General features: G+C 47.3%; 1 protein-coding gene across 1 annotated transcript in view; it reads left to right on the top strand.

The window, feature by feature from the left end:
• The window catches only part of SEC22C (SEC22 homolog C, vesicle trafficking protein), a 117858-nt gene extending 108373 nt beyond the window's left edge, over positions 1-9485 (top strand). The window contains exon 8 of the mRNA XM_075922894.1: positions 9107-9485. The gene's annotated coding sequence lies outside the window, so the exon portion shown is untranslated. The remainder of the gene's footprint in view (positions 1-9106) is intronic.
• The last annotated feature ends 6576 nt before the right edge of the window (positions 9486-16061 follow it).

Raw genomic sequence — 16061 nt, 5'->3', positions numbered from 1 at the left:
CCGCACTAGGCACAGGAAAGTGGCCGTCTAGGGCAGGATAGCTGCCAGCCTGGCCACCCAGGAGCAGGTTTGCATGAAAATCAAGGTGGTCCACTGAGACCCCCGACCCTGAGCTTAGAATGTCCATACTGGGTCAGACCAAAGGTCCATCTAGCCCAGTAGCCTGTCTGCCAACAGTGGCCAACACTAGGGACCCTGGAGGGGATGGACCGAAGACAATGACCAAGCCATTTGTCTCGTGCCATCCCTCTCCAGCCTTCCACAAACAGAGGCCAGGGACACCATTTCTACCCCCTGGCTAATAACACTCTATGGACCCAACCTCCATGACTTTATCTAACTTCCCTTTAAACTCTGTTCTAGTTGTAGCCTTCACAGCCTCCTGCAGCAAGGAGTTCCACAGGTTAACTATTTGCTTTGTGAAGAACAACTTTCTCTTACTAGTTTGAAGCCTGCTACCCATTCATTTCATTTGGTGTCCTCTAGTCCTTCTATTATGGGAACTAATGAAGAACTTTTCTTTATGCACCCTCTCCACACCACTCATGCTTTTAGAGACCTCTATCATATCCCCCCTCAGTCTCCTCTTTTCTAAGCTGAGAAGTCCCAGTCTCTTTAGCCTCTCTTCATATGGGACCTGTTCCAAACCCCTGATCAATTTAGTTGCCTTCCCCTCTCCTACCCTCTCTCTTCCCCTCTCCCACCTCCTTTTCCCAGTTTTCCAGAGTTTTGTTCAATAAAGAGAGTTTCTATTTTTGAACACACGTGTCCTTTATTTTGTACATCAGGAAGGGGGGCTAGGGAGGGGTAAGTGGAAGGAGGTGAGGGAGGATTGGGGTACGAGCCCCCGATGGGGAGGACTGGGGTGGCTCTGTGGGATTCTCGGGGTGGAAGCTCTCCTGAAGCCCCTTGATTGACCCCCCCCTCCGGATGGCAGCCTGCGGCAAGTGCAGCCGGTCTGATGGCCGAGTGGTGTGATGTGCTCAGTGTGGGCACTCAGGGCACTCCAAGCCAGGACTGCTTTGCAAGCGGGGAATCCCTGAGAACTGTCTGTCTCACAGATCATTTTCAATTGCAACCCTACTCTCCAAAGCACTTGCAACTGCGCCCAGCTTGGTGTCAGCTGCAAACTTTATAAAAGTCGGCTGCATGCCATTATCTCGATCATTGATGAAGATATTGAATAGAACCAGGCTCAGCACTGACTCCTAGAGGCCCCACCTGATCTGTATTTCCAGCTTGACTGTGAACCAGGAAAACCATTTTCTCTCCTTGTCTAGAGAGAACACCAATTAGCCCAGGAATGGGTGATAATTTTTTGCTGGAGGCTACTTCAAATTTGTGAAGTGGCCCTGGGCTGCTGTGGAAGGGGTGGGGCCAGGATGCTTCAGGCTTCCCCACCCCTAGACCATGATTGCTCTGGGGGTGGGGGAGCTCCTTTACCCCTCCTTTCCACTAAGCACCCATGCCCCTGGGAGGAGACTTCCTGTGCTCCCCCACCCCCAGGCTAATCAGGGTCTGGGGGCGGGGGAGCCCGCAAAGCCTCCTCCCGCCTTGCCAGGAGCGTCCGGAGCTTCAAGCCGCATGCTCCTGGCAGGGCGGAAGAAACTTGGAGCGCTTCCCCCCGCCCCCAGGTCCTGATTGGCCTAGTGGCGGGAAAGCGGCAGGGCCTCCGTGGGTTGGCTCAACCACTGGTGGGCCAGATCTGCCCACGGAGGCCCTTTTGCCCACCCCTGACTTAGCCCAAGACTTCTTTTTGAATTTAATGCTACAAATCTGATCCGAGTGTTTTGTAACTGCTTTTGTCACCTGCATGTACTGAGGTTCAGATGGTTTACGCCTCTGAATTTGCTCACAAGACCTTGCTTACCTGGTACAACTGATTCCTCTCGCCCTCCCTCCCCCGTCCACTGCTGATACTAGGTCGGGAAAGCAGGCTTCTCCGTTGCCCAAGGTGATTTCTTATTGCTGCTGAAGCTTGACAGACTGGGCTCAGATCGCTCTCTGCCTTGCCAGCCTGCGTGTGCATTGTAAGCGTGCTTGGTTTCTTTCACAAGCCTTCTGTCGTGCTGAGTGTCAATCTGTCGGAGCAGCTGGTACAGGAATGTTAAATCGTGGTGCGTTCATTACAAAGGTGTGCCAGGCACTCTGGGGAGAACGACCTGCTTGCATTGTCGCTTCAGATGGGTGTGTGTGTGTGTGTGTGTGTGTGTGTGTGTGTGTGTGTGTGTGTGTGTGTGTTCAGACTCAAGCTCCACAGGGAGGGTCGCGAAGGCTAAGGCTACAATCGAGAGCGTATCCCAGTGCAGCTGTACTGATGCATCGCTCTCTGGGTAGCTGCTCTATGCCCATGGGAGAAACTCTTTTGCCAATACAACGCCGCTCACTTTGGAACTTAAATTGGCATAAGCTGTGTTGCTCTGTGTGTGTGTGTGCGTGTGTGTCTAATTCACACCCCAAGGGTATGCCTAGACTACATGCCTCTGCCAACAGAAGCATGTAAATTAGACGACCCGACATAGTCAACGAAGCGGGGATCTAAATATCCCCCGCTTCATTAAAATAAAAATGGCCGCTGCGTTGTCAGCTCAGCTGATTGTCGGCACAATGAGGCAGCAAGATGCGGCTCAGTCGGCAAGGAAAGCCTTTGTTGACCGATCCTTTATGCCTTGTGAACCATAGGGCGGGTCTGTATCACAGGTTAAATCTTGGGTCTGCTGCAGTCAGTAGACTCCAAACTCCTACTAACTTCAGTGGAACCACAACTCGCCTACTTGAAGAATACGGAAGGTGAAGGCTTCTAATGCTGCCTCCTCCCTTCTCCCCCACCCAGACTCATCTCCTTGTCCCTAGAACAGCTGCAGGCCACAGACAATGTGCCAGGATCTTCATTTCGCCTCCAGTCAGAACTGTGGGGGCTGAGGGGCAGCAAGAGATGACGGGGGAGGGGGAGTCATTTGGGGCGATTCTCTTCCTCAACACCCCATGGACTCAGAGCTGTCTGGGGATCATCTACCTCTCCTACCTGGAGCCACCAGGATCCAGTATTTGTACTGGTATAATTATTTGGATTAGAGTGAGCCCCTTTTTTATTGCATCACTTTACTGTTCCAACACTTGCTGTGCATGCAGTTACATTAGCATAAAAGCATTTATATTGGTACAGCTAAGTGGACAAAGCTATACCAGAATAAGCACTTTTATACCAATGCAGCTGCATCCGTGTTGTACCACTTCAGTTATCCAGGTTGAACCTCTCTAGTCTGGCACTCTCTGGTCCAGTAACCTCCATGGTCTGGCGTGATTTTAGTTAGCTGGGTGTTCATGTATCATGGGTATGGCTAGGTTTCCCACAGTCCAATAAAGTTTGTTTACAGCCACCAGTTCTGGCTCTAAGTGTTTTATCCTGTTATTTAGCTCTAATTGACCTGTACATGTCTTCTCAGAGCCCAGCAAGCAGTGGAAGTGTTGGTAATGCTGCTACACAATATTGATCTCCTGGAGTCTGGCAAATTCTCTGGTTTGGCACTGGTCAGGTCCCGAGGGTGTTGGACAAGAGAGGCTGAACCTTGTAGTGGAATAGATAATACTGTATAACTTCCGTTTGCAAAGCCTACACGGCTCATTAGTCACATACAGAATTATACCAGGTGAGCTGAAATTCTCAGCCATCTCCTCCGTTTGCAGGTGGGTACAAAGTCCTAGCTGTGAAGGGCCCAGTTTTTCAGCTTTAATTGCCTCTGGCCCAGGATTGTGTGTGTGTATGTGTGGGCTTAGCAGCCCCTCTGAAACCCACCCCCAGCTCCCTAGCAGTGTTCCTTATAACAGGGGTTCTCCGCCTTTTTCTTTCTGGGTACGTCTAGACTACATGGCTCCGTTGACGGAGCCATGTGGATTAGTTTACTCAACAAAGGGAAATAAAGCGGCGATTTAAATAATTGCCGCTTCATTTAAATCAAAATGGTCGCCGCGCTGTTGTACCTATCGATGTTTGCCGCAGAAGACTTTCAAATTTTGTGAAATTTTGTACATATATTTATCAACTCATGTGTGTTTTATTCATAAATAATAACAATCAAATCATTTACTTGTATAATACTTTTTTATTCTGATTTTAAAACACAACATTTTTAATAAGAAAAATTACTGCATTTTGCCCCAAATCAAAACCAATCATTATTTTTAGTGAGAAGAGTGGGCTTGCTTTCTATTCTTAAAAAGTTCTTTAATGTCTGGCTTAATAGAAGAAAGTTGGATTCGCATGTCTGTTTCTGCATCCAGCTTCTGCTTCCACATCCAGTCTGTTGCAGTATTTAGTTTTGGTTGAAGCATTGTGTTAATTGTGTCAGTTTGAGGCGATTCTCAATTATGCTGTTGAAGGCTTTCCAGTTTGTCAACCTCGCGGAGCCCCTGGAAATGTCTCATGGAGCCCTGGGGCTCTGCGGAGCACAGTTTGAGAAACAGTGGTTTAGATCATCAAGGATGAAGTGGTGGCTGGATTATAAGAATAAATACCGTTTATTCTAGTTACTAATAGACTCTCAAATCTCAGCCACTGGTTCTTGTTGTGCCTTTCTCTTTACCTAAAAAAGCCAGACAAGTTCCAAGTAGAAAGAAGGTACAAATGTTTAACAGTGAAAGTGATTAATCAGTGGAACAAGTTACCAAGACAAATGTCGGATTCTCCATTTTCCCATCAAGGCTGGATGGTTTCTGGAAGATGTGCTTTAGTCAAACATGAGTTATTGGGTGTGATACAAGGATAACTAACTGGAATTATATGGCTTGTCTTAGGTCGTATTTTCACATGGGGAAAGATTGATGCTGCCGCGATCAATCTACTGGAGTTTGATTTAGTGAGTCTAGTAAAGACTTGCTAAATCAAACTCAGAGGGTGCCTCAATTAGCAGTCAGCACTCTTGCTCTTGCAAAAAGCAAGGGAAGCTGGCAGAAAAACTTGCTACCATTGCCTTCCCGCTGTGGGGATGGTGGGGAAACTCAGATTAAGGTATGTTGATTTCAGCTACATATTTATTGTAGCTGGAGTAGCATATTTTAATTTGACCTTCCTCTTTACTGTAGACCTGGCCTCAGACAGCAGGCCAGATTAGATATCCAATAGTCTCTTCTGGCCTTAGAATAGCTGAATTAATTGCAACATGTTTTACAAATTGTTTCACTTTGAATATCAGCAGAACAAGACAAGAAATCTAGGATTTTTTTTTTTTTACCATTCTAGTGAACTCATTTAAAAAAAAACCCTTGTGTTGTGCTGTTGTGTCTCTTTTCACAAGCTGCTGGTCTGTCTTAGCTGACACTGAGAATCCTACATGATTTAAAACATTTGTGTGGCTCACTTTATAAATAAGCTATTCCTAAACGGGAAGGCCAGATGACCCCAATGCGATAAAAATTCAGTCTCACTTTTAAAAATGGTCCATGATGGAGACTCCACCATGACCCTTAGTAAATTGCTCCACTGGTTAATTACTCTCATTCATTGTTAAACGTACACTTTGGCTGTGTCTACACTGGCCACTTATTCCGGAAAATCAGCCGCTTTTCCAGAATAACTTGCCAGCTGTCTACACTGGCTTCTTGAATTTCCGTAAAAGCACTGACGATCTAATGTAAAATCGTCAGTGTTTTTCCGGAAAAACTATGCTGCTCCCGTTCGGGCAAAAGTCCTTTTCCGGAAAACTGTTCCGGAAAAGGGACAGTGTAGACAGCCCAGATTTCTTTTCCGCAAAAAAGCCCCGATCGTGAAAATGACGATTGGGGCTTTTTTGTGGAAAAGCACGTCTACATTGGCACAGACGCTTTTCCGCAAAAAGTGCTTTTCCAGAAAAGCATCCTGCCAATCTAGACGCGCTTTTTCCGAAAATGCTTATAACGGAAAAGTTTTCCGTTTTAAGCATTTCTGGAAAAGGGTGCCAGTGTAGACGTAGCCTTTATGTCCAGCGTGATGTACTAAGGCCCCAGGGGGAGAGAGGGTTACATGTGATTAACATGTTATAAGCATGTTGCAGACATAAGTATGTTATAAGTGCAGAATTTCTAATTTGCCAGGGGTTGCTCCCTCCCAGCTCTGCTCAGGCCCTGCCCCATACCACCCCTTCTTCCAAGGTCCCACTCCTGCTCTACCCCACCCCCGAGTGTGCTGCACTCTCGCTCTCTCCCCTTCTCCCCCAGCACTGCCTAACACCTCAAAACATCTGATTCATGGCAGGCGAAAGGCGCTGAAAGGGAGGGGGAGGTGCTGATCGGTGGGGCCTGCTGGTGGGCAGGAGGCACAGGGAAGAGGGGGAGGTTCTGCTTGGGTGGGCTGCTGGTGAGCACGGGGGCCCCCAAAGCACGGGGGCCCCCAAAGCACGGGTCCTGGGTTGGTCACCCCAATTTGCCATATCTTAGGGATGGCTCTGAATGTTATAGATAATTGTAAGCACGTCAGTCGAAGCTGGTTATAAAACAACTGACGAACCAGTCAGATTCAAACAATTGATTTATCCTTTATTAAAAGAAATTATTCTGTACGCTTCCGTTTGCCTGACACTGCCCGTTCTGAGACCCTGACCTCATTTCTTGTAACTTTGCCAAACTTTAGCCACTGGGGCTGACATTTTCCAGGATGGATGTCTGCGTCAGGTTACATTTCAATGGAAAGTTTCCACAAAACAGTTCAGAGAATGAGGTTAGGGGGAAAAATACATTGTTTTACTCGATGAAAAAAAAACAACCAACAAACCTTTTTTGAGACGCTCTAGCACCTTGGTGCTTTGGCGCAGAGATGTGAAATTTGGCAGGAAGTTGCAGCCTGTCAGGCATGTGCCCGTTCCTGTTTCGGTGAGAAATTCAAGAGAGGCTTGTTTTGGCAGCTAAATTCTCTGAAGGTTCTGCCTGAACTGAGCATGCTCCATCCCCTTACAGTTCCTAAGTACTGACCAGATGGTGCATGTACCATCCCCAGAGAGAAAACTGAGCATGTCGCAGCCCAGTGCAGCTAAGGCTGAGCAAATTTCCCTAAAATTTCTCCTTGATGTCGGAGAAATGGAGTAGCAGAAATTAATAACTTTGTATGCAGAGCAGAGGTAGGCTGGTGGGCAGTAACTAAACTCTGGGGATATTTATTGAATGGGAGGGAGAGAAAAAAATAATGAATAAACCCCATGCGTTGAATGCAGCAGGGGTCCCGTGTGGGGAAAACAGCATGAAACATGTAGTTAGAGACTGTGTCATAATGCACACTCACAGAGGAGAGGGTGTGAATTAAAGTTGCACATGCCACCTTAAATCTGACATTCCTGAACTATTCGCAGCTTAGCTTTTTTGCAGTCTTAACTGAGTTCTTGTAATGTTGTTTTCTGGATGCAATAAACAGAGGATGAACAATCTTTGGCGTGAAAGGCCCCATTCGGTGAGATATGGACCATTCGTGGCCCAGAGAGCTTCCAGTCTAAAAAGCCAAGTCCGTAAACACCAGGGCTATGTCTACACTTGCGGCTTCTTGTGCCAAAAATATGCAAATGAGGTTAAGCATAGACCATCGCTGAGCCTCATTTGCATACCTAACGAGCCGCCATTTTTGCAGAAGAGGCTCTTGCGCCAGAAGAAGCTGTCTACACTGCCCCTTCTTGAGCAAGAAAAACCCTCTTGTGCAATGCCGTTATTCCTGAAAATAATCGGCATAGCGGCATTGCGCAAGAGGGTTTTTCTTGCGCAAGAAGGGGCAATGTAGATGGCTCCTTCTGGCACAAGAGTCTCTTCTGCAAAATGGCGGCTCATTAGGGATTCAAATGAGGCTCAGCGATATTCCACGCTTAGCCTCATTTGCATATTTCTGGTGCAAGAAGCCGCGAGGGTAGACATAGCCCAGGGGAAAAGGAGAAGTGGTGCCGTTTTCCAGATGGTGAGAGACTGTGACACCTTGGAAAAAACACTGTATTAGAGCTGGGAATGGAAGAAGGTCTCCGGTGTTCCATGCCAGCGCCTTACCCAGATCCTTTCAGAACAGCTTATGATGAGGGACTCTATTTTGTAATGCTGAATGCTTGCAGCTGACTGTCCTCCATGTCAGATTGAAACTCACCACATTGCATGTGACTCTTTAATGTCTCCGCTTTGCAGCACAGGATATTAAAACACTGCGTGATTTAATTTATTAACCAATCAGGATGCGGTTACTGTGTGTTATTAAACAATGGTAGTTGATAAAATCATAGAACACTAGAACTGGAAGGGACCTTGTTGAGAAGTCATCAACTCCAGTCCTGCTTTCACGGCAGGACCAAGAACTGTCTAGATCATCCCCGATAGATGTCTGTCTAACCTGCTCTTAAATATCTCCAGTGATAGAGATTCCACAACCTCTCTAGGCAATTTATTCCAGTGTTTAACCACCCTGAGGATATGTCTAAACTACATTTTTTTTTCCGAAAGGGGAAATGCAAATTCTGTGGAAATTTGCATATCTTCTTCCAATTGCTTTTTTGAAAGTGGATCTTTCAAAAGTGAAAGTAGTCTGGATGCGTTTTTTTTTTAAAAAAAAACCTTTTTCAAAAAACCATGTAAACCTCTTTTTTTAGGAAGAGCGGTTTTTTTTGAAAAAGGGGTTTTTTTTTTCAGAAAAAAACACGTCCAGATTACTTTCACTTTTGAAAGATCCACTATCGAAAAAGTGATTGAAAGAAAATATGCAAATTCCTCTTTCAAAACCTCCCCATAGTTTAGACGTACCCTGATAGTTAGGAAGTTTTTCCTAATGTCCATCCTAAACCTCCCTTGTTGCAATTTTTGTATTTGGCCAGTCATTTTGCTGTGAGAATTGCAGGGGAAATATTTATCCATTATGCATCAGCTCCGATTCAGTCAAGCAACGGGTAGTTTTTCCACACCTAGTTCTATTTTTGGACTCTGATGAGAGTGGTAGTTATGTTGCATTTGCAATGATTTATTGGGCAGGAACACCTGTCTCCTGGGAACAAGGGTAAGACCAACTTATGGCTACTGAAATTGCCTTGGGAATTGAAATGACTTCTAGTCATGGCAGACCTACAATTAGAGCTGCTGATAAAAGACTTTTTTTTCTCCATTTGCCACTCTACTTTAGCTCACTGGTCCCCCATTTCAAGAACTGCAAAGGATTTCGACTTGAACGTCTGATCTAATGGACTAAAAAATGTGCAAAATGTCCTGGTCTGCGGAGACCGTGTGTGAACGAGAGAACTGGAGAACCGGCGTGACAGAGACAAAGAGCAACTGCCTAGGAAATAATGAAGCTGTTGATCCCTGCAGCAAGCAATACAATTCTTGACCCGGGACACGTCTTACGGTAAATCAGAAAGGCTCCAATGAGTCCTGGCTTTGTGACAAATGAAATGATTTGCCAGTATCTGGAAGGGAGTTGTGCTTTCGGCACACAAATGACTGCCCAACAAGGAAGCTGCTCTGCCTTCATAATTAAACCAGGTCTAGCTGAAATAATTCTAATGTGTGGTTAGAGGTCTGGAAGATTTACCATTGTTTTCATCTTACAATACACCCATTCTGTACCATGCAGCATTCAGTGGGGGAAGATATGGCCAAGATTTGACTAGTGTAATTCAGATAATGCTATGAAATTCTTCCTGAGGGATGGAAGGGGAGTGAACGCATTGGGAGAGGGCTGTCCAGGTTGATATGGTCCCTAAGCCCTACCACCAGTCCCCCCCATCCTGTTAAGAGACTATGGACCAGCATACCTCTCCCCATTATGGATCCTTGAAACTCCTCTATGGATATGTTATAACTTTAGCTTCTTTACTGAGGTCTTTGGGAACTTCCTGAAGCATCTGCATCCACTTGCCACAGGGTGATTGCAAACAGGGAAGAACAGATCAGCTCTATGTTCAAGGTCCCATGTGGCTGGTGTGGAATTTCAAACTGATCCCACTGAGATGTTTAAATTTAGTTAAGGGTCCCAGACACTTGGAGAATCCTTGCCTTTCCCACGCCATTGACCTGGGATCAGTAGACACACGCTCCAGCCTCTTCATTCTCTGTAGCACCCTGGAGCTGGAACGGCCCCTAGGCGCCTTTGAACCCCTCCCTCCTCCAGCCTGCCTGGTGTACGGCTTCTTTAGAAAAAGGTGTTGTTTTTTTCTGAAAGAACCCCATCTAGACTGCTTTCACTTTCGAAAAACCCTTTATCGAAAAAGCACTCGGATGCTGATATGCAAATGAAGTGTGGGATATTTAAATCCATGCTTCATTTGCACTTTCAATTTGCTTCATTTACATTCCTCTTTCAAAAGAGGACTGGAGTCTAGAGATAGTCTAGATTACCTCCCTCATCCAGTAAGGGCCCCACACCCTCTCTGATCACCCTCTTATTGCTAACATGCCTGTAGAAACCTTCCTTGTTCCCCTTCCCATCCCTTGCTAGCTGCAATTCCAATTGTGCTTTCGCCTTCCTGATAACTCCCCTGCGTTCTTGAGCAATAGATTTATACTCCTCCCTAGTCACCTGTCCAAGTTTCCACTTCTTGTGAGCTTTTTTTGTGTGTTTAAACTCATCAAGGATTTCCCTGGTAAGCCAATCTGGTCGCCTACCATATTTGCTTTTCTTACCGTGCATCGGGATGGTTTTTTCCTGTGCCTTCAATAAGGCTTCTTTAAAACACAGCCAGCTCTTCTGGACTTCTTTCCCCTTCGTGTAAGTATCCCAGGGGATCCTGCCCGTCAGTTCTCTGAGGGAATCAGAGTCTGCTTTTCTGAAGAAAAGGGCAGGTGCCTTGGGGCTTAGTGATTCAACGGGGCCCAGGGCTCTCGGCTGCTGCTGCAGAGCCCCTGGTCCTGTAACTCTCCCCCGAGAGCTGTGCTGTGCACTCTGTGAGGTTCTGAGGGATGTCGGGAGCGGGGTTGTAGAGGGCAGGTTTCTCCAGCCCCGCCCCTTTCACCTGAGGCCCTGCCCTTTCTGGGAGCATGGAGCCAGCCCCCCCACCTTGTCCAGGTGGGGCTCATGGAGGCTGTCAACTTCTCTGTTTATAGTGCACGGTGACTGGGCCCTGCTGTCTGTCCTCTGTAAGGAGTTAGGCCCTTTCCCCTTCTCCCTCACCTGGCTGATGTATTGGTACAGATTGGGCAAGTCTCCGGAGGGGGGGAACCTGCTCTCTGGATTCAACACAGCCACTAGCCCCATTGAGAACCATCCCTTTTACTTCACTGAATTTAGCTCTGACATACTTGCCCTATTGCACTCTCTGCTGGACGGAGAACAGGGAGCGTGCGGCTCAGAGCTACTGCTCCCCATCTGAATTTGGTGTGTGAGTGCATGTGTGCTCACTAGCATCATCTATTTATATCCCACCCTCTCTGATTTCCACTCCGTGCACCTGACGAAGTGCTTTTTACATACGAAAGCTGATGCCCAAATAAATCTGTTCATCTTTAAGATGCCCTGGGCCTCCTCTGTTGTTTTCGGGAAGAAGAGGGTTATCTGTCTTGATAAAGATAAATCAAGAGTCTTTTGTGATTGTGTGTGTGTACAGAATTGCAGGTGTGCAATTATTCACGGCCTACTTCTACATACTTGCCATTTACGCTGTTGTATTTTGCTCAGACTATTGATGACTTACTTAACTGGTTCCTGGTGATTACAGATTTTGACTGACCACATACCTGAAGGTCTTGCTTCGATTTCCCTGTGTTTGGGGATTGCTTTTCCAGGGTGCATTAGAGCATAACACCTTTGTTTTAGGTCGTCTGAACCAGTCACTGATAAATAGTCTCCAGCTGTGAAAAAAACCAGGAATATGTTGCTGTGAGTTTTGGGGGCAGGGACATAGAAATTAAGTCCTGAATAAACGAGATGAGATGCCTGAGGACCTTAATGAGACATCAGGGGTTGTGAATTCTAATGAAGAGACAGTAAGAAGGATCTCGTTACTCCTTTGTTGATTTGCGTTGGAATCTGGCTCCTGCTGAGCCAGTGTTCTGAACACTGTTCAGAGGCTTTTGTGTCTTTGGTTTTCAGGACGGGCTGACAGGAACCTCGGGACGAACAAGGAGCCGGGGGAACGACAATACACATCATGGCTTCCGATAAATTATTCAGCTGTGGCTGAACTGAAAGTGCAGTTCCCTGTGGCCAGTGAGATGGCTTGTCATAGGCCTCCAGCACCCAGGAGCTGAGTGCCCCAGAGAGGCAGGCTAGCGTGTGCCCAAGACCTGTAGTTAAGGGGCAGTGGTGAACCTGTATGACACCCGAGCAGCCCTGGCAGGGAACTTGGGACTCACTCACGTTTCTATCTCAGACCCTCGTGCTCCTAGGGGGAAGTGACTTGCATCGGGTTGCCAACCCTCCTGGTTTCGTCGGGAGTCTCCCAGAATTGGACTGTATCTCCCAAAGGCCACTCTCCCAAAGGGCCCCATTTATCCTGGCTCCACCCTGCTCCCAGAAGCAACCAGCATGTTCCTGTGGTGAGCTTGGGGGGTCTCTGTGCACTGCTTCTGCCCTGAGTACTGAGTCTGCCGTTCCCATTGGCAGGGAGCTGTGGCCAATGGGAGCTGCGGGGGCAGTGTCTGTGGGCACGGGCAGTACGCAGAACTCTCTGACAGCCCCTCCCTCTGAAACTGAACATACCAGCTGCTTCCAGGAGTGGTATGGGGCCAGGGCAGGCACGGAGCTTGCCATAGGCTTGTGCCTACCTGGAACCTGCACCCCGAACCCCCACTGCACTCAACCCTCTGCCCCAGCCTGGAGCTTCCTTCCACACCCAAATTTCCTCCCAGAGCCTGCACTCCCATCCCAGCCCTGAGCCCCCTCCAGCACCCAAGCCCCCACCCAGAGCTGCACCTTGTACCCTGACTCCTGCCCCAGCCCAGTGACAGTAGGGAGGAGAGGAGTGAGTAATAGAAGGAGCAGGGATGGCGTGAGTGGGGTGGGGCCTCGGGAAGGGGCAGGGCTAGGGTGTTGGGTTGTGTGATCATTGGCCACTCTAGTACATGGCCTTGCGATTGCTTCTCTCTTGTGATAACTCAGTTCTGGGGAGGGGGCAGAGCCAAAGTGTCACTTACTCCCTGTCCCTAAGGTCCTTGCTCGCTGGGCTTGGGGATGGGTGAAGCAGCAGCTCTGCGACGTCCCCACACCCAATATCGGAGTCCGGAGCGGCCATGGAGGGACGTTTGTGACTCTCTTCCCTCCTGTGCAGCCCTGTAAGGACAGTCGTGCTTGGCCACAGGGACTCATCACAGGGGTTCCAGAGTAGCCTGTGAGGCGGGGGGAGGGGGGAGGGGGGAAGTTGGGCTGGATGAAATGGGCTTGTACGCTTGATAGTCTGACCCTCTGGCTCCCTCGCAAGCTCTGGAATAACAAGAAAAGGTGCCTCAAGGGGCTGTACAATGATTGAGCTTTGGAGGCCAGGGCTACGTGCTCCCCATCACCTCAGGCGGTCATAGACCTGGTGTTTGTAGAGCGCTGGGCGCAGTCTTCGTTTTGCACAGGCGCTGCCAGAAGAAATTGTGCGGTGCTCTGGGGTGCAGCTTTGATGCGTTAGTACCTGGCACTCTTCCCTCCAGGAGGTGCGGGGGTGTTGGTCTGAGGCCTGGTTTATACTAGCATGGCTGGAGTCAGCTTACCTTAAGCTGAACCTTGGCGGGAGGCTGACGGGAGCAAATGTTCCCAGCTTCCCTTACTCCTCGCAGAACAAGGAGTTCCGGATGCTGGTGGGGGCTGCCCTCAGCATTCGATTTAGTGGGTCTATACTAGACCCGCTAAATCGAATACTAGAAGATCGATCTCCAGAGCGTCAATCTTCTCGTAAGTATAGACATGCCTTGATTGTTTATATTCCAGAGCACCTTTCCCAAGGCACTTTTCCCATGCTCTGACTTCCTGGACATATTCTAGTTTGAGTAGCAACTAGGGTTGCTAGGCATCCGGTATCGGCATGGACAATCCAGTATTTGCGGCCTCTGTCCAGTAAAAAAAACAGAAAATATTTTCTGTTTTTCTCAGACGGAAGGCCTCGTGGGACATTCCCCTACTGCCACGTCTGGCGGAGTGATGAGCATGGGGCGCAGTGCCTCTTTCTTTTGTCCCTGTTGACTCAACAACTTTGGTCTCCTGGTTTTTTTGCTCAACTAATTTTTCCCCCGCCCAAGGGCCACATTATGACTTTCTTGGGCCCTAGGCACTTTTGCTTTCGTGGGCCCCTTCCTCCATAAAAAAAAATATATATATATTAAAAATTATTTTTGATAGAGCTTTAAATACTTCAAAATTTTATTTTTTTTCTGTTTTAGGCAAAATGTAATAGATTTTCGTGGGCCCTAAAAGTTTCATTTTTTTCGGATGTGAGAAAAAAATTAAAACATTGTCTTCGACCCTAAAAGTTCATTTTTTTTTCTTCTGATTTTAAAAGAAATTTAAACATTTTCGTAGGCCCCTAAAAGTATCATGGGCCCTAGACACTGTGCCTACTGTGCCTAATGAATAAGTTGGCCCTGTCCCCGCTATGTTCGGTATTTTTTTTTAAGTATCTGACAACTCTAGTAGCAACATCCTGCCTCCCCTGCCATCTATTCCTGATGCTTCATTTATACATTCAGTTCATCCTGACCTCTTCATTTAGGGCCGATGACTTTTGCAGCCTTCTTCACTCCTGCTTGCCCGCCTGGCTGTTGTGCAGTTTGGTCTCCTAAGTTGTGCCGATGTCTGGTCCATGTACCAAGTCTCTGGCCTCCCCCTGGGTTATTTTCTATCAATTATTATTGCCAAGGACCTCCTGAGAATATAACTCTCAGGTCTAGTCTGGATAGGTCAGGATCAAGGTAGCCTAGAGTCCCTTAACTTGTCTTCAAGGGGGCATCCTGCTGTAGGCCCGTTACAATCTCACTGCGTCATACTCATTTTCACTTCCCCCCTCAGTGGAGGGGGAGTTGTGTTGAGATATGAGGATGATTGTAAATGTGACTGACAGCTGCACCGTAGGGTCTGTTTTGCTGGGATTCATGATCCCTGCATCCAGCTTTAGGCACTATATGTCCAACATTATATTAATTTCATTTGCCACTTGTTTCTGCTCGACGTTGTAGTTACACAACCCTGTTCTGCATATGCTCCCAGTCTCATTCCTACAGCCCTGGCAGTACATTTCCAGGCCAGACTTTCCCTTACCACAGGGCTGCCAGCCAGGCAGTGCTCCATCTCATCAATTTTTAAACAAACTTCTATTAAGGATGAGAAGTGAAAATCCCTGATTCATTTCTCTTGTGACCTCGGGCTACATTGCTGCTGAAGACAGAAGTGGCTGTGAGAAATGCATGCTTTACATCAGACCGGCTATGCGGCACCACAGGGCTGTTTCAAAATTGTTCTCTGTTCCGGGCAAAATGCAAGGAGCTTTTAAAGGAATCCCACGTTTTTAGAATGATCTGCCACTTAGAGCAACAAGGGTAGAATTCCTCTCCTACTGCTCCAAAATGCAAATTCTTGTACCATGTTAGTGCCAGGAAAATCTCCATTGGCAGTAGAGTAGCTATGACACATACACTTGAGCAGTCTGGATTCCATCCAGAGCAGTGATACGCTCTTATACACAAGGGCATGATTTTCCGCAAATGCTTTTAACGGAAAAGTTTTCCATTAAAAGCATTTGCGGAAAAGAGCGTCTAGATTGGCATGGACACTTTTCCGCAAAAGCACTTTTTGTGGAAAAGCGTCCGTGCCAATCTAGATGCACTTTTGCGCTAAAAAGCCCCGATCGCCATTTTCACGATCTTTTGCCCGAATGGGAGCAGCATAGTATTTCCACAAGAAGCACTGATTTCTTACATGAGATCGTCAGTGTACCTGCGGAAATTCAAGTGGCCAGTGTAGACAGCTGGCAAGTTTTTCTGCAAAAGCAACTGCTTTTGCGGAAAAACTTGCCAGTCTAGACACAGCCAAGCTGTTTCATTCTAACATCATTGCTTATGCATATGGAATTTTCATGTTCCGCCTGTCCTTGGCATGTCTTTTGAACAATATTTTCAATATTTTGGTCTTTTTGTAAGAACATATAAACAAGCAGAGCGTCTTGAAA

The sequence above is a fragment of the Pelodiscus sinensis genome, chromosome 2 (genome assembly GCF_049634645.1).
Source record: "Pelodiscus sinensis isolate JC-2024 chromosome 2, ASM4963464v1, whole genome shotgun sequence".
In the NCBI taxonomy this organism is placed as follows: domain Eukaryota; kingdom Metazoa; phylum Chordata; order Testudines; family Trionychidae; genus Pelodiscus; species Pelodiscus sinensis.
The sequence above is the reverse complement of the archived record's forward strand: the minus strand, read 5'-3'. Positions and strand labels throughout refer to the sequence as shown.